Below are 24165 nucleotides of genomic sequence, written 5' to 3' on the forward strand. Positions count from 1 at the left end.
GAAGATCTCCTGGAGGAGGGATGGCAGCCCATTCCAGTATTCTTGCCTAGAGAATTCCATAGACAGAGGAGCCTGGTGAGCTACAGTCCATGGGGTTGCAAAGAGTTGGACATGACTGAAGTGACTCAGCATGAAGCATGCATGTTCCAGGTACAGTTCTATATGCTAGGGATCCATCAACCAATGAAAGCATGAGAAATACTTGTATTCATGAGTTTATATTCCAGTGAAAGAAGATAGAGAATAAACAATTAAAATACAAAGAAGTAAATTTCAGATTAATTTTGAAGAAGTTAATGGCTAGGGTAGAGTAAATAAGGGAGATTGGCAGGACAGGGAAAAGGGCTTTGGAGTTAACATGAGTGGATGGTGTCTTAGTCTGCCTGGGCTGCCATAACAAAATACCACAGACTGGGTGGCTTAAGCAACAGACAGTAATTTTCTCACAGTTCTGGAAGCCAAAAGTCCATGATCAAGCTGCTGGAAAATTTGGTTTCTGGTGAAAGCCCTCGTCCTGACTTGTTGATGGCTGTTTCTTGCTATGACCTCATATGACCTTTCCTCTGTGCACCGTGTGGTGAGAGCAAGTTCTGATGTCTCTTCCTGTTCTTATGAGAACAATGGCCCTACCACATTAAAAGCCCAGGATTATGGCCTCATTAAACCTTTATTGCCTCCTTATAGGCCTTACTTCCAAATAGTCACTTTGGGGTTGATTAGGGCTTCAATATATGAATTTAGGGGGTACAATTCTGTCCATAACAGGTGTTTTGGGTAGGCATCTTTTAAAAGATGCAAAAACCGTGAAGGAAGTGAGCAAGTTATCCATGTGGCTATCTGAGGGAAGAATATTCCAGGAAGAAGAAACAGTGAGTACAAATGTCCTGAGGTGAACCTGCCTGCCCTGACAGGAATGTCCAAGAAATAGTGAGGATGTCAGTGCAGCTGAAGTGGAGGTTGTCAAGGGAGTTGTGGGATATGAGACTGAAGACAAGAAAAGAAAGGTGGGTCAGATCACAAAGGGCCTTTTAGGGCATTGTACGAATGCTGCCTTCCACAGTGGAAGACATGGAGAGCCACGCTCAGCAAGAAGGGCTGAAGTCTGGATGAGGAGCAGTGGTTTCACATATAGATGGCATGGTGGTCCTGATCCAGGTATACTTGTCATCTTCTGTTGAATGAATGAAGACTACGCTAGGAAGAATAAGGCACTATGATTATTAGCCAAAACAAAAACAGTCTCCAAGCTATGTAAGTTGTTGGGGCTCAAGTAACCTGTGTGTGCGTATTCAGTTGTGTCCAACTCTCTGCGACCCCATGGACTGTAGCCCACCAGGCTCATCTGTCCATGGGATTCCCAGGCAAGAATATTGGAGTGGGTAGCCATTTCCTCCTCCAGGAAGTCTTCCCAATCCAGGGATCAAACCTACATCTCTGGTGTCTCCTGTATTGGTAGGTGGATTCTTTACCACTGCGCCATGTGGAAAGCCCTGACCTGTCTGTGACTGCCATGTAACAGAGCAAAAATCACAGGGAGAGAAGCCATCCCTTGCCTCACCCCAGGGAAGACTGGAAGTGTCATTGGGGACTGCAGCCAATGCTGAGACTGCTCAGTAAGGGGAGGCTCAATGCTGGTAGATGACCAGCCCAGAAAAACACAAGGGTCTTGTTGCAGAAAGAATCGGACAACACAGGGGAAAAAGAAAGAAGAGTCAAGAAACAGACTGCTTTGTATGCAGGAATTGGAGTACTATATGAGAAAAGCAGCATCTTAAATTTGTGGTGAAAGAAGAAATAATTTAACAAATGATGCTAAGACACTTGGTTAATGATGTGGAAAAAATTTTATTTGGAGCTCTATTTAAATCTAGATACATTATATATTTGAGCATTTGAAATAAAAAATATTGTTGGAGAAACCATAGATACATGTCTTAGGCTGGGAAGGATTTTCTAAGCATACTTTGGTAGGAGAAATCAGAAAGAAAAAGACTGAAATTTTTGACCATAAAGAGGTTTAGAGTTTCTATGTGGAAAAAGCACCATAAAGACAGATGTAAAACTGGAAAAATATATTTGTAATATTCATGACAGAGCAAAGATTAATACCCCTAGCATTTAAAAAGTCATTATAAATCTATTAAATAATAAAAACAAATAAAAACTGGATTGTTTGTGAATAGTAAACTTACTAATGAAGAGACACATGAAACATTAAAAATGTGAAAAATCAATGCAAATTAAAATAATAATAAGATATCCTTTGTCAGATTAGCAAGGATAAAAAGACTGCAGACACATAGTCTTGTCTAAGATGTTGGAAAGCAGTAACTTTTTAAAATATTGCTGGTTTTTACTGATAGACTTATTCTGCTGAGAAATTTGGCAATATACATCATATCCATGTATATATATATTATTTAGCTCAAAAAGTCCACTTCTAATCATTTAACCCAAGACAATGACTCCATGTACATGTAAAGATGGGTAGATAAGAATGTTTCTTTTTATGCTGTTTATGAAAAAAAATAGGGAATAATCTAATGTCTAACAATAAGAGATGGCTTAAAGAAAAGTGTGCCTAAAATGGAATAGAATGCAGCAATTAATAATAACAATAAAGCTGCCTATCAATGTGAAAACATTTCTCTATAAATCATGTGTGGAAGATACAACTCACACTATGGGGTCGCACAGAGTCTGACATGACTGAAGCAACTTAGCAGCAACAGCAGCAGCAGCAGCAGCCTACAGACTAGGAGAAAATATTTGCCAATCATGCAACTGATAAGGGCTTAATTTCCAAAGTATACAAATAGCTCATACAACTTAATAACAAATAATTAAACAACCCAATAAAAAAAATGGGCAGAAGACCTAAATAAACATTTCTCCAAAGAAGACATACAGATGACCAATAGGTACATGAAAAGCTTCTCAACATTGCTAATTATTAGAGAAATGCAAATGAAAACTACAGTAAGATACCACCTCACACCAGTCTTCTAGAATGACCATTATTAAAATGTCTACAGATAACAAATGTTGGAGAGGGTGTAGAGAAAAGGGAACCCTCCTACACTGTTGGTGGGAATGTAAATTGAAGCAGCCACTGTGGAGAACCATATGGAGGTTTCTCAAAAAACTAAAAATAGAGTTGCCATATGATCCAGCAATGGCACTCCTGTGCATATACCCAGACAAAACTATAATTCAAATATAAACATGCATCCCTACATTCATGGGCTTCCTTGGTGGCTCATGTGGTAAAGAATCTGCCTACAATGCAGGAGACCTGGGTTCAATTCCTGGAGATCCCTTGGAGAAGGGAATGATAACCCACTCTAGTATTCTTGCCTGGAGAATCCCATGGACAGAGGAACCTGGTGGACTACAGTCCATGCGGTCATAAAGAGTCGGATCCAACTGAGCAACTAACACACCTATGTTCATAGCAGCACTACTGACAATAGCCAAGACATAGAAGCAACCTAAATATACATCAACAGATTAGTGGATAAAGAAGATGTGGTACATATATACAATGGAATATTATTCAGCCATCAAAAAGAACAAAATAATGCCATTTGCAGCAACATGGATGAACTGAGAGATTATCAAACTAAGTGACATAATTCAGAAAGAGAAAGACAAATATCATATGATGTCACTTATCTGTGGAATCTAAAATATGACACAAATCAATTTATCAGTTAAACAAAAACAGACTCATGGATATAGAGAACAGATTTGTAGTTGCCAAGGTTGGGGTAGGGCAAGGAAGGATTGGGAATTTGGAATTAGCAGAGGCAAACATATACAGGATGAATAAATAAGAAGTTCCTACTGTATAGCACAGGGAACTATATTCAATATCCTGTCATAAACCATAGAGGAAAAAATATGAAAAAGAATATATTTTATATATGTATAAATGAAAAAGAAGATACAACTCACAGATTTCCAGGTACTGTGGAATATAGCACCATGTGCTTGCATGTAATACCTGCATAGAAAAAATAATAAAATAATAATAGTATTCTCTCTGGGTGATGTTACTCTGTGATTTTAAAAAATGTTTTCTTTTTGCTTATCTATATTACCTGTTTAATTTATAATGATGTTGTAGAACTTGGACAATAGAGAAATATTTTAAAAAGTAAATTTTAAGTTGTATGCTTAAATTATTAAATTCTTATATACCTAATATTGAACTTTTTTTCTGACACTTTTCAAGGTAAGATTTTTTTCAAGTCTAATTGATCTAATTTTTAAAATGACATTCATGTCAAGGAAGTCTTATGTTTTACATAAAGAGTATTTCCTGTGGGTGTCAATTTGGCCTCTACCTCATTATTATGACCAATATATTTTTCTCTCTGACATCTGACATTAGAGAAAGGAGAATGTGGACATGGATTCATCACGTGCAACTGGCTTGTCCCACCCACAACCATGTCCTCTGAGAGGGCCTAGAAAATATTACCTTCATAATGGCAATAAGGAAAAAATTGGTGAAGATAAATCAGGATCTTTGAAAAGCACTCTATTGGTGACAGGGGACAAAGACAGGAAATGTAATGATTGAAATAGAGTGATTGAGGCAGAGGCTGAGTGATAATAGCCCAGACACCAATGGATGTGGTTACCACAACGGGTGACAAACCCAAATGTTTGTCACAATGACTTCACTACATGGATCTTTGGTGGTGGCTACTTGATTACGATGTATCCAGGACTGAAACAAACGACAGTTCACTGAAATTGTTCCCAATCTGTATCATCTAGAATCTTCTACTTTTGATGAACAGAGACTGAATCATCATGTTAGAATGTGTGGGATCTTCCCCCAATTCCTAGCCTCCGGTCAATCCCTGGATCTAGCCCCTTCAATACTCCAGTTGGATTGGTCCATCTGAATATAGCTTGAACTCTGGCTGATGGCTGAAGACATTTAAGAGAAAACATGCTTCAATTCCAGTACTGGGAAATTCCAGCATACTAATAGGCAGAAAAAAGGAACTTGCGGGTCAAAGGCTACCTCAGGGTCATTACAGGGTCATGCCAATCCCCCTAGATCATAGGCAGCTTTTCAACTGGGGCGTTGAATCTTCTCAGATGGGTGAAACTTGTCTGTAAGTTACCTTCTGATTATAATTGCTGTCACAGATTTTCCTGGTTGCTTTGATGGATGTAATAGAATCTGTAAACTAATGGTAGGAATAGTTGGTCATGTTTTGGAGGCTTATTTGTTACAGGCTTGTGGTTCAACACCCTTTCAATAAGCCCACTTCAACATTTGACACAGTAGTTTGTACATAATATATGTGCTAAGTCGTTTCAGTGGTGTCTGACTCTTTGCGAGCCCATGGACTGTAGCCTGCCAGGCTCCTCTGTCCATGGGATTTCCCAGGCAAGAGTACTAGAGTGGGTTGCCATTTTCTTCTCCAGGGGATCTTCCCAACCCAAGGATCAAACCCACATCTCTTATGTCTCCTGCATTCGCAGGCAGGCTCTTTACCACTAGCGCCACCTGGAAAGCTGTATATAATACTGCTGCTGCTGCTGCTAAGTCACTTCAGTAGTGTCCGACTCTGTGCGACCCCATAGATGGCAGCCCACCAGGCTTCCCCGTCCCTGGGATTCTCCAGGCAAGAACACTGGAGTGGGTTGCCATTTCCTTCTCCAAGGCATGAAAGTGAAAAGTGAAAATGAAGTCGCTCAGTCGTGTCCGACTCTTAGCGACCCCATGGACTGTAGCCCACCAGGCTCCTTCATCCAAGTAATTTCTACCCCATTCTTTTGGTCAAAGTAGGTTATAATGCTATCCCAGCTTCAAGGGGTAGAGCAATAGACTGCATTTCTTTATGAAAGGAGTATCAAAGTCACACTGCAAAGGAGCATAGACTCAGAGAGGTGTGATTCACTGGAGGGCCATTACTATCATTCTTTATCATGTTATTCAATTTGATTATTTTCAATTGTGAATGAGGTTGTTTTCTAGCTATTTGCATTTCTTTTTTACATTGTCTTTTGGCCATTTTTATATCATGTTTTAGGATTATTTTACCAATTTTCAAGAACTCACATATTATGGATATTAATTTTAGTTTATCATGTTTGCAGATATATTTCTCAATTTGTTGATTTACTTCTCATGTTGTGTATATATTTTTCTTTGTCATTAAAAAAATACTTTTAAATTTAAGAAACCACTAAAAAGTCAGATACCTATTTTTCTAGCTTTTATGCAGTTTCATCATGTTCAATTGTTTAATCTATTAAAGTTCATTTTGGTATATATGGTAATAGTTTAATATGCTTTTCTTTTATAGCTGTCAATTTCTACTCTATACTTCTTATGGAAAAATTCATCCTTTCCCAACTGATTTGTAATATCTGCTCAGCCCTATAGTAAATACTCATGGGTTCCAGAGTTTTGTTCTGTTTATTTGCTGTATTTCTGTTTTATTGCTCTCTCTATAAATATTTTCCCAATAACTCATTATTTTAACTATTTGAGATATAAAAATAGCTTTAATATCTAGAAGAGCAAGCCAACTGTCATTTCTCTTCAAAAGTTTTCTTGTTTTCACCTGTATTTTTCACCTGTTTTTGTATTATTTCACCTGTATTATATTTTTCACCCGTTTATTCTTCCAGAAAAATTTCAGAAATATACTGTCAAATTTAAATCTATCTTCCTGAGATTATGATCAGGACTGCATTACCCCTCCTTTGGGAAGAATGGTGATTTTTATAAGATTAAGTCTGCCCAATCAGGGACATGGTATCCAAGTCTTTTTTTCTCTTAATAAGAGAATATATATATATATATATACATACATGTGTGTGTGTATATATATATATATATATATATATGTATATATATACCAAACATTTCTTATTACTTCTAGGGTATGTTTTTAGGCTGGGTTATTGCATTTTCATTATATTTCTGCTTATTACATAAAGTATTGATTTCTTTATAATTATCCTGCGTCCAGCCATTTTTGAATGTTTTTATTAATTCTAATAGTTTTCCTATTGATTCTCTTGCTTTAACTGGTGTGCAATTTTAATGTCTGCAAATAATAAAAAAATAATAAAAATTCTTTCTTCTGCCTGCCAAGTCTTTTTGTAATTTTAACATCTTATTGTATTGGCCAGAGATTCCAAAACAATATTAGATAGAATTGGTCTGGTTTTGCAAGCAATAGCAAAGAGGTTTTATAACCAGAAACTCATTCCAATGTTTCAAATTTTATGCTATAATATGTAATATGTATATAATGTGTATTATATCTGTTTTGCCAATCCCAAGGTTGACTATGTCATTTACTACTGTTTGTTTCTTTTTTAAATTATTCCTCAGAGTGTGTGGTAAAGAATATTCACAGAGTCTTTGTGAAAAAGCTCTATAGTCACATGACAAGAATTAGTAATCATTTCTTTATTTTCTCTTCTTTCCTTTTCCTTTCACTTCTCTATTTCTTGTTTATTAAAACTTCTCAGATTCGTGATCTTCCCTGGGTCATTTCCAAAATTTCCGTGTGTTTGTTTAACTATGAAGTGTGGCAATGGAACCCCTCTTCTGGAAAGGGGTTACATCTTGTGGTTAATTGGAAGGATTAGTTCACAGTTCTTACCAGTCATGATTTCAATGTTTTGTTGCTTTCTAGTGTGCACTGCTCAGCCTTTTATTTGTTATGGAAATTAGGTCTTTATCTGACATTAAGTCACATCTGGTTCAACTGACATTTACTTCCCAATGGCAAACAGGCTCATTACGAAAAAGCCCTCCCTAATCCTACCATCCCTCTTCTGCCCCACTTCTCTATTACTCTTTACAGAAAACCCTTCCAAACAGTTCACCCATGTTGTAGCATGTATCAGAATTTCATTCTTTTCATGGTCAAACAATATTTTATATAGATATATATTTGTACGTATTTATATATTTTATATATATCACATTTTATTTATCCATTCATCTGTTGATGAACATTTGCATACCTTACTTCTTCTTTCAGGTCTCTTCTCAAATGTTCTTTTCTTATAGAGCCTTCCCTGACTACCCTGTCTGAAAGAGTACCCTCTCAAAGGCACTATCTCCTTATTTTCTCTTACTTTCTTCACAGACACATCCAACCCTGTATTATATATATGTATGCATTTACTTATTTTCAGTTTTCTATCAGTGTCTCATTCATGGGCATAAATGTTCTATGAGGACAAGGACTCAGACCAATGACTTCACTGTGTCTTTAGCTCCTTGATCAGAGACTGACCCAGGAAGCTGCTCCATACTTATTAAACGAGTGATTGAATTCACCTGCTTGTTTTCCAATTTCACTCACAATCCATCTTTTTCATTTCATTCTGAGGAGAAAATGCATTTCCAGTCTCCTGTCTTTGGGGGAAGTTTTCTACAACTGGTGGCTCTTTATCCATTGGCAGGCATTTGATTTTGAAAGACTTTTGATGTATCCATTAAACTTTTGGACAAATACTACATTTGAGCTGCAGAATCTCTCTGGTCTTTGATTTTTGTTTTAGTTTCTGTTTTATATGGTTTTACTGGTGCTTCTTTATTAATCCGAGGCTACACAATAGCTTTGTGTTTTCTACATGCCAAATTAAGTTATTTTTAAAGTCTCCACTAGAAATATATTTACAAAAATAAAACTTTATAAAAATTGCTTACATAAGACCGTACTAGCATTAGTCAAGTTACCTCAACCCCTATTAGAGCATAAGCTTTCTCTTACCTAAAGAATCCTAAGAAAGAATGTGTATATTTACATCCTACTTTATTCTAGAAAAAGATTTGTGGTAGAGTATACTAACAATCACAGAAAACTAGTAAATTGGGGTAAGGCAAAAATAAGGTTCTAAAAAGTGAAGTAAATATTGCCACCAGTCATTACATTAAAATGTGAAAGAAGAGAAGGTTGCAATAGGAAGCTTTTTTGGAATTGAAAAAGTGCCATATGAGTATTTCAATTGCAGAAGGACAATAATGGAAGTCAACTTATTTGTGCTCTTACAGATTAAGCCATGATTCAAGTAGACTAGTTTTGTTTAATTGCTTGAGAAATATTTGGATTTTTCATGGAGTTTTAGGTATTTTTACTTATTTTATTTAAATCAATTGACAATAATTTTATTAGCCTTCTGAGAGTTAGCATTCTAAATATTCTGAATATCACCTCTGGATTTGGTATTATTTTATTGTTCTGTACTAACATTTGCAATTCTGTTGTATGTCTCTACTGAGTGCTAGCTTTGGGCCTAATTTTTTGCTATTACTCTATTTATTGATTGAGGTAACATAAAAAGCAAAAGAAAATTCAATGAACAAACTATAATGTCAGGAGTGTTTGCAATGCATTCACTTCAACCATCATTTGTCAGATACTTGCTGAATGAGTCATGAACTCAAGTGTGTCTACAGACCAAGCAGATAAATTAGCAAAGCAAGCCAGGTATGGAAAACCAATTACCAGAAATGTAATCAAGCTTTCTTTGTTTTTACTGAAATATAGTGTAAAGAGATAACATAATAAACACAGATATGCTAATGGTGATCATATTTTACTATATACAGGGGGAATGCAAATTGAAAATAGAGATAGATAACTATTCATTGTTTTCTTTCATGTTTCATTACCCTTTTGATTTGGAACTGGAAAGCAGGCACCTTAAATTCCATGAAAACATGAAGTGTCAGGTCTTATATTTCACATTGTGAGGTGCAGGGTAAAATTAAGCCTTGAATCCTCTAACTAATTTTGATTCTTAATTAAATTCAGCCTCATAACAGAAAGAAGCTCTTCGTAAAGTGATAGTTCATTTGAACGTGGATAGAATCCTTGCACAGTGTTTTTACGTTTAGGATAAATAAATGTCATTACTTCACTTTTAGTATAATATTGCTCTGCAGTTCAATAACTTCTATTTGGAGCTCCCAGTTCACACTATCAATGCTAGCTGGGGAAGATGAACTGAACAAAGCTAGCTTATTTTCATAAAGTTTCAGTTTAAGAAAATATATTTGGAATTTGGGATTTAATTTCATACTTTTGGGAATGTTACTCTGGCTATGGCTGTCATTTCTTTTAATAAAGGCAAGTAGGTGAGATTTTTCTCTGACAAATGCAACTCCTAAATATTCATTTCTTGGGGTTAATGAACAAAACAAATTACTCCATTTGATAATGTTCTTGATCAGAAATATTCAAAATATTTAGAAAGGTCATAATGTCAAGTCTTTGATCCAACTTTTGCTGCTAAGTTGAGATAGGCATTTTCCCTTGGGTAACATGATATCATCATTTAAACAAATAATTCAACACCCATTTATGATTTTTAAAAAATCTCAGGAAACTAGGAAACTATTGGAGCAATACTAAACTTCTTGCCCCCACAGTCCCCTTATAACATTCACATGATGTGGTGTTGGTGACATTATTACATACTAATGATGCATCATCTGTCCTGCTGTCCATGACTCTTTCAGATGCTGTAACTGTGCTCTGTTGGTGATGATCATAAATGCAAGTCATACTCAGAGAGTGCAGGAAAATGTGAACAAGTCATTTCCTGGTCATGTTAAATTTACCACCCAGAATTTTATAGTGCAAAGGCAGAATAGCGTATCAACTAACCATGTCTTCTCTTGAACCCTTCAGGCCATATCCACCACACTCCTAGAATTCAACCTCTCTCAATTTGAGGATGCCCCTGCAGTACAATCACAGCCAACAGCTGGAAGGAGAGTGCAGGATAATCAAGGGCTAAGTGACAAGAAGAGTCCCATTTGCACAAGGAATGTCTGTCCCTAGACCCATGTGTTCCAAACTAGGAGGTAACACAGAGTTACCACATTGATTAGAGGGAAGAGAGGACACAGATATACTGTTGGCATTGTGGAGTGAAGGTCTCAGAAGCCCTTAAGGCCACAGGCATGGCCTTCCTTTGAGGGCCACCAACACCTTTGGAGGCTACAGAGGTAGGGGGTCACCTTGTGTGCCAGTAGGGGGACCACATGGTAATGGGTGCCTGCTGTCAACCCATTCACCCTCAGGTGCTACACACTGGAAGCAGCATTGCCAAAGAGTTGGTGATGGATCCTTGGTAGAGTAGAGATACTTGTGTGATATGAGTGAGACCCACTCCAAATCGGGGAATCAGCACCAATCTTGTGCACTTTCATGGTAGAAATACTATGCTGCCTGTCTATGGGAGCACTCTCCTTATCAGGCTGCTCTTCTGGAACTGGGACCTCAAGACCAGTCCACAGATTTGATTTCCAGAGCTGTTTGGGGCATCTTGTTGACCTCATGCAAAGGGGTTGGATAGTGACTCAAAAAACAACTGCAAGGGACAAATGACAATCGGTGATTGGGCAAAGTGCATATTGCCTGGGAAGCCCTGCTGCGTCGGCCAGTACCAGTGTGAAGGGAATCTAGAAAATTCCCAGTAAGGCAGTCCTAAGGCCCAGAGCCTCCTATATTTAAAACATTAAAAAAAACCCCCAAATGTAAATGGTTTGGTGTCAGGCAATTAAATTAATATGTAACTGTATTTCACAGCAGCATTGCTGACTTTATTTACATTCAAGATAAATCGTACTGAAATTGCACTCCTTTTCTAGTCTATTTTCTAGTCTAGTTTCATCACAAAGTATGTTGGTTCAGAGTACAGGTCTTAAACTAGAAAGGTTAGACGGAAACCCCAACTCTTCTACCTACTGGCTCTGTGACTTTGGATAAGTTAGTCAACCTGTGTTCCAGCTTCCTCATCAGTACTAGTACCTATCTCATAAAGTTGTACTGAGTATTAAATGTGTGAATGCATGTAAATACCTAAAATTCTGACAGCTGCATGATATGCACTCTGTAACTATATGCTATTATTGTCATATGCCAGAGATTCTCAATTGAGGTGAGTTTGCCCTTCAGGGACATTTCACAATGTTTTCAGATAGTTTTGTTTGTGTGTGCATGTGTGTGTGTGTAGGCGTGCAGGGGTGCCAGTGGAACCTAATGGGTAGAGGTCAGGGATGCTGCTAAACATTCTAGGATGAACAGGACAGTCCCACAGTGAAGAATTATTTGGCTGCAAATGTCATCAATGCCAAGGTTAAGAACCCCTGTTGTATACTATTGACAGTTCTTACTACAGTCTGTTTCATAATGGTGTCTTCAGTTGCATACTGTTAACATAGGTATACTTTCTTTGCAAAATACCAGTGAAATATACACTCTCTCATTTATCTTAAAAGAGGCTACCCTCTTAATCTGTCTAGAGAGAGTGGATACAAGAATTATTTACTGATCCTTCCTCTATTACAAGTGCAACAGAGCGAGTACAGTAACAATTGCAAACCAACAACTGGCTTCAGTGACTGAGGGAAAATAGAGAGTGATAAGGTGACAGGGTGTCACAGATGGCCTTGGATCCCCGAAGCACTCAAGTCTAGAAAGAAACCATTTACTTTCTTTCCTTCCCTCACCCTCTTACATACAAGATGGCACAGGGTCAGTTATTGTTTGAATGGTGGGAGGTGGTGGAAGGAAAAGGTGAATGAATGGATAAAAACTCCATCAGTTGATATTTCAAATATGTTTACTTTGTTCCATGCAATTGTGAAAAAAAAGTCATGAGAGTGAATCATAACAGCAACCAAAAACTTTTATGTGTTTCAAAAGGCTGGGCACATTTCTGGAAGTATTTTGATGCTAAATGAAGTCTCCTTAGAGGGCAGAGGGTTCCCTATGTCCTCCATGCTCAAAGTGTGGTACACAGGCCAGTAGCATCACCCAGAGCTTGTTAGAATGGTGAAACCTTGGCCCTACTCTGGACCTGCCAAGTCAGAACCTGGATTTTAACAAAATCTCTGCATAATATATTGGGTTGGCAAAAAAAGTTCATTTGGGTTTGTTTATGTTTTTCCCCAACATTGTATGAAAACACAGAATGAACTTTTGGGCCAACTCAATATATGGACATGAAAATTTGAGAAGTGCTAGAATGTTCTCTCTGTCCCTGGCACATATGGTATGCAGTTCAGCTTTTAATTCAGTATTGGACCTATTAATAGGCTAAAGGTGATAGGGTGAAGCATTTTTAATCAATGAGAAAGTGATTTCCCCTTCCATTAAGTAATTTACATACCATTGAGCTTATTTATAGATTCTCAAATGATCTGATTTTATAAGATATGATCTTTTCATTAAGCTGATGTTATGGTTAATGATTTGTGTCATATTTGCAATTTAAAAGTTATGAATGAAGAGTATCAACCCTCTGAAAAGGTAACAAAGTATGTTCTGCCATCTTTGTATTATAGCTTGCAGACAAGAGAACCACACTTGCAATCCAGCTATGGCATTCTCTGTTTCTGACCTACAGTGTGTATTTATTTGCATGCATCTAGATATGATAACTAATCTCCTACACACTTAGTTGACTGTCAGAGGCTGAAAATGAAAGAGAAGTTACAACCAAATTGGAGAAAAGGGCACATCGCTTCAATTGCAAGAGGGCATCAGAGGGCAGACACACTGAAACCATACTCACAGAAAACTGGTCAATCTAATCACACTAGGACCACAGCCTTGTCTAACTCAATGAAACTAAGCCATGCCCGTGGGGCAACCCAAGATGGGCGGGTCATGGTGGAGAGGTCTGACAGAATGTGGTCCACTGGAGAAGGGAATGGCAAACCACTTCAGTATTCTTGCCTTGAGAACCCCATGAACAGTATGAAAAGGCAAAATGATAGGATACTGAAAGAGAAACTTCCCAGGTCAGTAGGTGCCCCATATGCTACTGGAGATCAGTGGAGAAATAACTAGAGAAAGAATGAAGGGATGGAGCCAAAGCAAAAACGATACCCAGCTGTGGATGTGACTGGTGATAGAAGCAAGGTCCAATGCTGTAAAGAGCAATATTGCATAGGAACCTGGAATGTCAGGTCCACAAATCAAGGCAAACTGGAAGTGATCAAACAAGAGATGGCAAGAGTGAATGTCAACATTCTAAGAATCAGCGAACTGAAATGGACTGGAATGGGTGAATTTAACTCAGATGACCATTATATCTACTACTGCGTGCAGGAATCCCTCAGAAGAAATGGAGTGGCCATCATGGTCAACAAAAGAGTCTGAAATGCAGTACTTGGATGCAATCTCAAAAACGACAAAATGATCTCTGTTCATTTCCAAGGCAAACCATTCAATATCACAGTAATCCAAGTCTATGCCCCAACCAGTAATGCTGAAGAAGCTGAAGTTGAACGGTTCTATGAAGACCTACAAGACCTTTTAGAACTAACACCCAAAAAAGATGTCCTTTTCATTATAGGGGACTGGAATGCAAAAGTAGGAAGTCAAGAAACACCTGGAGTAATAGGCAAATTTTGCCTTGGAATATGGAACGAAGCAGGGCAAAGACTAATAGAGTTTTGCCAAGAAAGTGCACTGGTCATAATAAACACCCTCTTCCAACAACACAAGAGAAGACTCTATACATGGACATCACCAGATGGTGAACAGCGAAATCAGATTGATTATATTCTTTGCAGCCAAAGATGGAGAAGCTCTATACAGTCAGCAAAAACAAGACCAGGAGCTGACTGTGTCTCAGACCATGAACTCCTTTTGCCAAATTCAGACTGAAATTGAAGAAAGTAGGGAAAACCACTAGACCATTCAGGTACGACCTAAATCAAATCCTTTATGATTATACAGTGGAAGTGAGAAATAGATTTAAGGGCCTAGATCTGATAGATAGAGTGCCTGATGAACTATGGAATGAGGTTCGTGACATTGTACAGGAGACAGGGATCAAGAGCATCCCCATGGAAAAGAAGTGCAAAAAAGCAAAATGGCTGTCTGGGGAGGCCTTACAAATAGCTGTGAAAAGAAGAGAAGCGAAAAGCAAAGGAGAAAAGGAAAGATATAAACATCTGAATGCAGAGTTCCAAAGAATAGCAAGAAGAGATAAGAAAGCCTTCTTCAGCTATCAATGCAAAGAAATAGAGGAAAACAACAGAATGGGAATGACTAGGGATCTCTTCAAGAAAATCAGAGATACCAAAGGAACATTTCATGCAAAGATGGGCTCGAAAAAGGACAGAAATGGTATGGACCTAACAGAAGCAGAAGATATTAAGAAGAGATGGCAAGAATACACAGAAGAACTGTACAAAAAAGATCTTCACGACCCAGATAATCATGATGGTGTGATCACTGACCTAGAGCCAGACATCCTGGAATGTGAAGTCAAGTGGGCCTTAGAAAGCATCACTACGAACAAAGCTAGTGGAGGTGATAGAATTCCAGTTGATCTATTCCAAATTCTGAAAGACGATGCTGTGAAAGTGCTGCACTCAATATGCCAGCAAATTTGGAAAACTCAGCAGTGGCCACAGGACTGGAAAAGATCAGTTTTCACTCCAATCCCAAAGAAAGGCAATGCCAAAGAATGCTCAAACTACTGCACAATTGCACTCATCTCACATGCTAGTAAAGTAATGCTCCAAATTCTCCAAGCCAGGCTTCAGCAACATGTGAATTGTGAACTTCCTGATGTTCAAGCTGGTTTTAGAAAAGGCAGAGGAACCAGAGATCAAAGTGCCAACATCTGCTGGATCATGGAAAAAGCAAGAGAGTTCCAGAAAAACATCTATTTCTGCTTTATTGACTATGCCAAAGCATTTGACTGTGTGGATCACAATAAACTGTGGAAAATTCTTCAAGAGATGGGAATACCAGACCACCTGATCTGCCTCTTGAGAAATTTGTATGCAGGTCAGGAAGCAACAGTTAGAACTGGACATGGAACAACAGACTGGTTCCAAATAGGAAAAGGAGTTCGTCAAGGCTGTATACTGTCACCCTGTTTATTTAACTTAAATGCAGAGTACATCATGAGAAATGCTGGACTGGAAGAAACACAAGCTGGAATCAAGATTGCCGGGAGAAATATCAATAACCTCAGATATGCAGATGACACCACCCTTATGGCAGAAAGTGAAGAGGAACTCAAAAGCCTCTTGATGAAAGTGAAAGTGGAGAGTGAAAAAGTTGGCTTAAAGCTCAACATTCAGAAAATGAAATCATGGCATCCGGTCCCATCACTTCATGGGAAATAGATGGGGAAACAGTGGAAACAGTGTCAGACTTTATTTTTCTGGGCTTCAAAATCACTGCAAATGGTGACTGCAGCCATGAAATTAAAAGACGCTTACTCCTTGGAAGGAAAGTTATGACCAACCTAGATAGCATATTGAAAAGCAGAGACATTACTTTGCCAACAAAGGTTCGTCTAGTCAAGGCTATGGTTTTTCCTGTGGTCATGTATGGATGTGAGAGTTGGACTGTGAAGAAGGCTGAGCGCTGAAGAATTGATGCTTTTGAGCTGTGGTGTTGGAGAAGACTCTTGAGAGTCCCTTGGACTGCAAGGAGATCCAACCAGTCCATTGTGAAGGAGATCAGCCCTGGGATTTCTTTGGAAGGAATGATGCTAAAACTGAAACTCCAGTACTTTGGCCACCTCATGCAAAGAGTTGACTCATTGGAAAAGACTCTGATGCTGGGAGGGATTGGGGGCAGGAGGAGAAGGGGACGACAGAGGATGAGATGGCTGGATGGTATCACTGACTTGATGGACGTGAGTCTCAGTGAACTCCGGGAGTTGGTGATGGACAGGGAGGCCTGGTGTGCTGTGATTCATGGGGTTGCAAAGAGTTAGACACGATTGAGCGACTGATCTGATCTGAACTGATCTGTAGACCAGGATACTGAAAATTGTGGGTCCATCAAAAACCCCAGTGTGAGCAACAGAATGGGCACTGCCTTTACAGGTCTAGGAGCCATTTGAGCCATCAACAGATGCCTGCTTCTGATTTTCATTGCCTTCATTTTTAACCCTGTCCCAATCCCAGGAAAGGAGAAAAGAGTGGGTATCTCATTCTCTTGCAAGGGGGCTAAAGGATGGGGTGTGCAAATGATACAAAGCTCTATGAGCTGCATATTCATAAAGTGAAAGTGAAGTCGCTCAGTCGTGTCCGACTCTTTGCGACCCCAAGGACGGTAGCCTACCAGGTCCATGGTCCATGGGATTTTCCAGGCAAGAATACTGGAGTGGGCTGCTATTTCCTTCTCCAGAGGATCTTCCCTACATAATCGATGGCCAAATCTACCTTCGCCGTCACTTTCTCCCCTATAGCTCCCAGTAAGTCTCCCTTGCCTTTTACTCATGCTACCTTCTGAAACTACATAGATCCCAGAGAGCTTGCTATAGCTGTAAAACCTGAGGCAGATAGAGAACTCTGCCTTTCTAGCCAGAAAACAAAGACATTCCTTTGCCCTTCCATATTGGGTGATTTCCAAAGTACTGTATTCTGTGTGCCTTGGAAATGGTCGAGTGTTTTGGGCTGCAAGCCACCAGGAGAAATAAATTTGAACTTTATCTCCTGCTGGTGAAAGATAATGAGCATTTTCTTATGAAATTTTGGCCCTCTCTCTTTCCAGTAGCTCATGCACATCTATTGTGCCAACTTTCATATACCATCATATTCATATACCATCATACACCAATGTGTCATTATTAGACACAACAACATCTAAAATGCCGTCAAAATAAATCTCATCTCAAATTGCCTTCCTGAAGTGAACTGAGGAGATTCTGGCATCCATAAATGCAGAAATGGACATTGCAATGGGCTGTGTGTTGTATCAGACCAAAAAATGAAATGAGGAACATATCAAGCTTGAAAGTTCATCAGAAGCTTCTAGATAATTCTGCCACTGTTTCAATTTAAGTAGTCTCTCATGAAACATTGGATCTCATTATGCTTTCAGCACTCAAGCCCCAGGATGCATTGTATTTAATTAAGTCTTCCTGCCATAAAAGTTCTCAGAAGCTCTAAGCTCTGGTAGCCAAATAAAATTCCCTCAAAGGTAATCTCAGAAACCTCTAGAGATATATATGTCTTAAATGTCATTTATCTTTCAATATGCAAACTCAGACTTTGAGGGAGTTGTGGGTGAGGAGACAGAGATGTCTGCAGACATCTGTCATAAAACCAGTATAAAATCTGGTTAAGAGAGAAATTATACTTGTTGCTATTGAGTGGTTGCAAGCAAGACACATGCTCATCTTTAGATAGGATAGGGGTGTGGCTAAAGCTTATTGAAACTTTTCTGAAATAACAGAAATCTGGGCTGAATATGCTCAAGTTTTGGCATGTTAACTATTCATAGGGCTTTAATTATCTATTTGCTGTGGGTTCTTTTCCTGGGCGTGTTTGGTTTGTGAAAATTTATCATGCTATGTACTTGTTATCAGTACATTTTTCTTGATGTGTGTTTCAACAAAAAGTAACAATCAAAAAACCAAACATGTAGTTTGTGAAGGTAGTCCAGCTACCTGGTGTCATGATGGCAAAGCCCTGGTGAGGGCCAGGGTAGGATAATGTCACTAGAAACGGAGAGAGGGGACATTTTAATGGCTTGATAAGGCCAAGAGCCAGAGTTTCTAGAGGAAAGTTTGAGAGGCTCGAGGTGAGATGGGGATGATAACTAATAGTGGAGAGGGGAATAGTGAATCAGGATGCTAGAACTCAAAGCCAGTTGAAACAGGAAGCCAACCCAGGAGTCAAGCATAACTGGATCACAGGACACTGCTAAGAGGATTTCAGCAGGAATTAACATAAATCTGAGCAGATGAGCAAGTATGGGTGGATTTCTTCTTTCTGATTCAAAAAGTGTCAGAGATCCTACCCAGGCTCTTGGGTAGGATCCAATACTCATTTAGTACTGGGACCCAATACTCATTTAGAAGGTGGAATTGTTAACTACCCAGAAAACATTAGTCTCCCAAATAGTATATCCTCTGAAACTCCTTTTTGTTTATCTTGGCATCCTCTCAAGCACTTCCCCCTTCTTGTTACCATTTGATTTGCCATCCCAGTCAGGGATCAGATTTTGTGGTCATTCGTACTAAGCCAGATGGCTGAATTGATCTGCCAACTTTTCCACTCAACAAACACTCATTAAGCATGTACAGTGTGCCAGGACCTGTTCCAGGTGTTGAGAAGACAATGAATAGAGCAGATAAAATCTCTGCCCCTTGGTGCTTATACCATGTTGATGATGACTAATATACCACAGTTAAAGGGCTTATTTAATTTAGTTTTATAAGCAAAGAAAAACTCTGCTGAGAATCATCAAAATATCACAATGGCCAAAATATCCACAAGTGTGTCCAATGGTTAACCTACACACGTATACACATAAAAAGGATACCATTCAGAGGCATTTGCTGCTGTTGTTGTTTAGTCACTAAGTCGTGTCCAACTCTGCAACCCCTGGACCATAGCCCACCAGGCTCTTCTGTACATGGGATTTCCCAGGCAAGAATATTGAAGTGGGTTGCCATTTCCTTCTCCACATACAGAGGCATATTCCTTGTTAACTGTCAGTCCAAGGAGAGTACATTTCATGAGGTTGAAAAGACCCACCTTTGAGGGTTAAAGTCCCTCTCTCTTACTGGATATGAATGGGCAAGTAATTTGCTTTCCCTCCCTCTCAGGGTCCCAATTTTCTCTTTTGTTGAAAGAGAATAATTTAAGTACCTATATTCTAAAGTTGTAACGAGGGTTAATATGTTGATCTTAGTTACTAACTCATAATAATTAGATAGATAATTATTTAATAAAAGGTAATGCATTCTGAATGCCCCAATACTTTCAAGTTTTCAAACTTTCTCAAGCCCTTCTTTATAAAGCCTTTACTTATGTAAACTTTCTCAAGTTTCTCAAGCTCTCATCTCTATGTTGTGAGATGCCCAGGGTCTGTTGTAGCATTTTTAATGATTGCTGGAGGTGGGGAGACTTACAATTCCTGGGCATTTTTCTTTCTGAATTCCTACTCTGTCCAAATTTTTGATTCAGATTTCCTGGGCCATGATCTTGCTTCCTGCAACTTGTCCCTTGAACTGATACCTCTGTTTCACCTTTGTTCCCTCCATGAATCACTAACATAAGGCTGTTGGGTACAGTAGACATTGGTTGAAGATTTGGAGACGACCAAGAGAGCCCAGGGTATTGCTTAGAACAGGAGCACCCTCTTCATGAAGAATTCCTCTTGATTATCTTTCCTTCCCTAAAACTTGGCTTCATCCTTGACATCTCTTTATATCATTCTTTATATGCAATCCATCAGGAAATCCTGTTGGTTTTTACCTTCAAAATATATAAAGCACAGACCTTTTTAAAAACTGATGTTTTCCAAGTGCCCAAGACAATGTCTGGCATAAAGCAGGTACTCAAAAATTATTTGTTGAGTAAATGAAGAAAATGTGCCTAGAACAATGCCTGGCATGAAGAAATATACAAACTTAAACTTCTTAAAATATGATTTTCTGTGGTCTGTAATTTAGCCTTTCAAGTGGTTACTATCAGGAGTAAGTTTTCTCTGCAGATAACTGACCATCTTAAACCTCACACTTCAAGTCAGTTAATTAGCACTTGGGTGTACCATTCCTGTCTTGGTTCTGCAGGACTGATCATCTTGAGTGTTTGCTACAGATGGTTTTTCAGGTTTGCAGAGCTGCAGAGGAGAAATCGAGCCTTAGGGACCTCCCCCTTCCCCAGTGAGAGGCAGCTCCCTTATAAGGATCAGCTTGAGACCAGATGAAAGCTTCTCGCTTTACCACAATTATCATATCTGTAGATTTAAATAGTGTCAGGTTGATTGAGGAAAGGGACCATCTGAACTGTCAGGTGTTTGCAATTAAAAATAAAACTGCACAGCCAAGAAGCCATTATCACAAGTCCTGCACATGTTAGACATTTCTGGTTCTACCAAATACATCACAAGAGGTATCAAGAATATGAGAAATATGCACATTTGCATTTTAGTTCAGTGAGACAGCTTTTCTTCTTGCTGCCTCAATGAAAATTTTTAGACACATATTAACATATCTCTGCTCTGCCTAAAATATTTTTTTTATAATTCTCTATAAAATACATGAAACATGCTTCCTTGGTCTAACATTCCAAGAACCCCATATCTACCACAGGAGTGGAAAACACTGGACCCAAGACCCCAGTTATATTTTTGTTCCTTGCATGCCTACAGTGAATTTGGTATCAGCATTCTTCTTCAGCATTCATACACTGCCCTTTTGTGATCAATGTCCTCATCCCAATAGTTCACCCCAAATAGTCTGTCTCTCTCACTCTGTCTGACTTTATCTCTTGGTACTTCCCTGCCTCATTCTCTGCCAGCTATGCTAGACTCTGTCTCTTCAACAGTAGGAACCCTCCAGCCTCAGGCCCTTTGCACTGGCTGTATCTCTTTCTATAACATTCTCTACATGTGTAACTTCATAGGTAACTCCATCATTTTAAGTTTGTGCTCAGATCTTACCTTTTTAATGAGGCCTAGCATAACCACCGATTTAAAGCTGTGAATCCCTTGTGGTAGGCGAATAAAAGATCCCCAACGATGTTCACATCCTAATCCCCAGAACCTGTGAGTATGTTACCTGACATGGCAAAGGGGACTGTGCAGTGTGATTAAGTTAAAGATCTTGAGATGAGAACATTATCCTAGATTATTTGGGTGGGAGACAGGAGAGTCAGAGTCAGAGAAGATGTGACACAGAAACAAAAGTAATAAAGGAGAGAGATTTAAAGATGATACCCTGCTAGGTTCAAAGATGCGAAAAGAGATCTGAGTCAAGGAACTGCAGGTGTCCCCAAGAGGCTGGAAAAGGCAAGGAAATGAATCTCCCTTAGAGCTTCCAGAAGAAATGCAGTCCTGCTAATACCTTCATTTAGAACTACTGGCCTCTAAGCCATAAGATAACAAATTTATGTTTTAAACCATTATTTGTGGGGAAACTAACATACCCCCAGTCTCCTTTTTTTCCTTTTTTCATATCACATACCAACCTCTATTGTACTAGACAATGTGTTTATCTTGTCTATTGTTTATTATTCTCTCTCCTGCCTTACCCTCTGCCTCTATGCTGTAAACCCCACAAGGGCAAATATCTTCATCTATTTTGGTCACTGCTATAAATGTGCACTTAGATCCTGATTTTGCTGAATTAATTGGTTAGTTAATCCTCAATCTATTTTTACCCTCTGAAATTACTTCCTACCATTTAAAATAAATCGTCCAACCTGGCCCCTGATCCTGTTTTTCCTCCCTCCCTTTCTATTTCCTTCCCTCCCTCCCTCTCAAACACACACACAGACACACAGACACAGATAGACACATACACACACCCCTGATACACACCCCCTCTGAATTTAGAATTCTCTCCCTCTATCAGACTGGGTCCAGTTTCAAGTTATAGCTTTCCATGAAGTCTTCCCTTGACTCAACCGTTCACACTGAACTCCACATTTTCTGAACTGCTAAAGCATCTCATGTTTATCCCCCGGTTTTGCACTTATGTGTTCTTAATTTTTGTATCAACCAGTTTTCCCTCAGGAAGCAGAAAATGCACAGTAATTAGAACATGGGGAGTTTAACATAAAGAATTGTTAACTAATAAAAAGAGACTAACTACTGAGGGGTAAAGGATAATTCTAAAGAATATAGGGAAGGCAGATAGAGGAGGCAGCCACTATCTCTAGGACTGAGGCCTAGTGAGTACCTAAGTGACACACTGGAAAAGCTCCCTGCTGCTGCTGCTGCTGCTGCTAAGTTGCTTCAGTCATGTCCGACTCTGTGTGATCCCATAGATGGCACCCCACCAGGCTCCCCGGTCCCTGGGATTCTCCAGGCAAGAACACTGGAGTGGGTTGCCATTTCCTTCTCTAATGCGTGAAACTGAAAAGTGAAAGTGAAGTCGCTCAGTCGTGTCCGACTCTTCGCGACCCCATGGACTGAAGCCTACCAGGCTCCTCTGTCCATGGGATTTTCCAGGCAAGAGTACTGGAGTGGGGTGCCATTGCCTTCTCCAGTACATGAAAGTGAAAAGTGAAAGTGAAAGTGAAGGCCCCCACTAAGGCTGAGCGATTCAGACCTCAGTGGGAGGGTGTTGGCATGGTGTGGTGGATAGTGGAGAACTTCACTGAGGCTGAAGTTCAGACAGGCTGGCAAATAGGAAATCCCTGGCTGGATGCCAGCTAAACTCACTAGGAACCTACATGATGGGGTGCTGATGAGACTCATAGACGATTGCCCAGGGGTGCTACAAAAACACTCTGAGAAGTGGCCTTCTAAGTTACTAGTGGAATCTGCTGGAAAGCTGCCTGTGAGAATGCCACTGAAACTGGCTAGAAAGCCACCTGTGGGAGTGCTTGGAAACTCACTGAAGACCGAGCACCTCTGGGTGTTTGCCTGCCACTGACCACTGTGTGCTGCAGAAGCAAGCAAGAAACAAGCACATTAGGAAGAGGCATCCCTTCACTCTGCCACATGTGTCTAGCACCCTCTATGAACAAATCCTAACAATGTACCATCTGGCAAAGGAGAAATGTTTATAAGGTCAGTCTCCAGTATCACATAGCAGAGAAAATAAGGGTGGATTTGGAGTTGAGATGCAATACATTAACAATTAGTACACCTTTGTATTTATAATTTCTCTAAAATGTTAGCAATATGGTAAGCCCCTTGAGGGCAAGGGCAATGTCATACTTCTCCCCGCTTGCCTGCTCCCTGCCACAGTTTATATGGCATTTAACACAGTGCTGACCACATGCACCAAGAGCTCGGTTGAATGTAAATAAGATTTTCCCAAGTCCTTATTTGCTCACTAGCCTAGGAAGACAATGACATCATCACTTCCCTTTTTGCTACCCTATTCTGAGATCTAATGACAGAGCAGTTCAACCCAGAGTGAACAGCAGCTGCCACCAAGCTAGCAATTTCCAACTGCAAAGCAGGCTGTGATTTTCTCCTTGGTGATGATGCCATCTTGGATGTCATTTTCAAAAATGCTGAAGCCAAGCTGGGGTGAATTGTGATTTTGTTTATTAAACTCTCACTTGGTGGGGAACAGCCCTGTCAGATGGTGGTTTTCCCAGAGTCAATTCTTACTTAGGCCTCAAGCCAACCCATCAAGGAGGTATGTTTCAATGTGTCCCACCTTCTCTTCTCATAAGGACTTAGACGGTTCACAGAGCAA

The sequence above is a fragment of the Bos grunniens genome, chromosome X, assembly GCF_055505025.1.
Source record: "Bos grunniens cultivar Pamir isolate PY7600 chromosome X, Bosgru_T2T1.0, whole genome shotgun sequence".
Taxonomy (NCBI): Eukaryota; Metazoa; Chordata; class Mammalia; order Artiodactyla; family Bovidae; genus Bos; species Bos grunniens.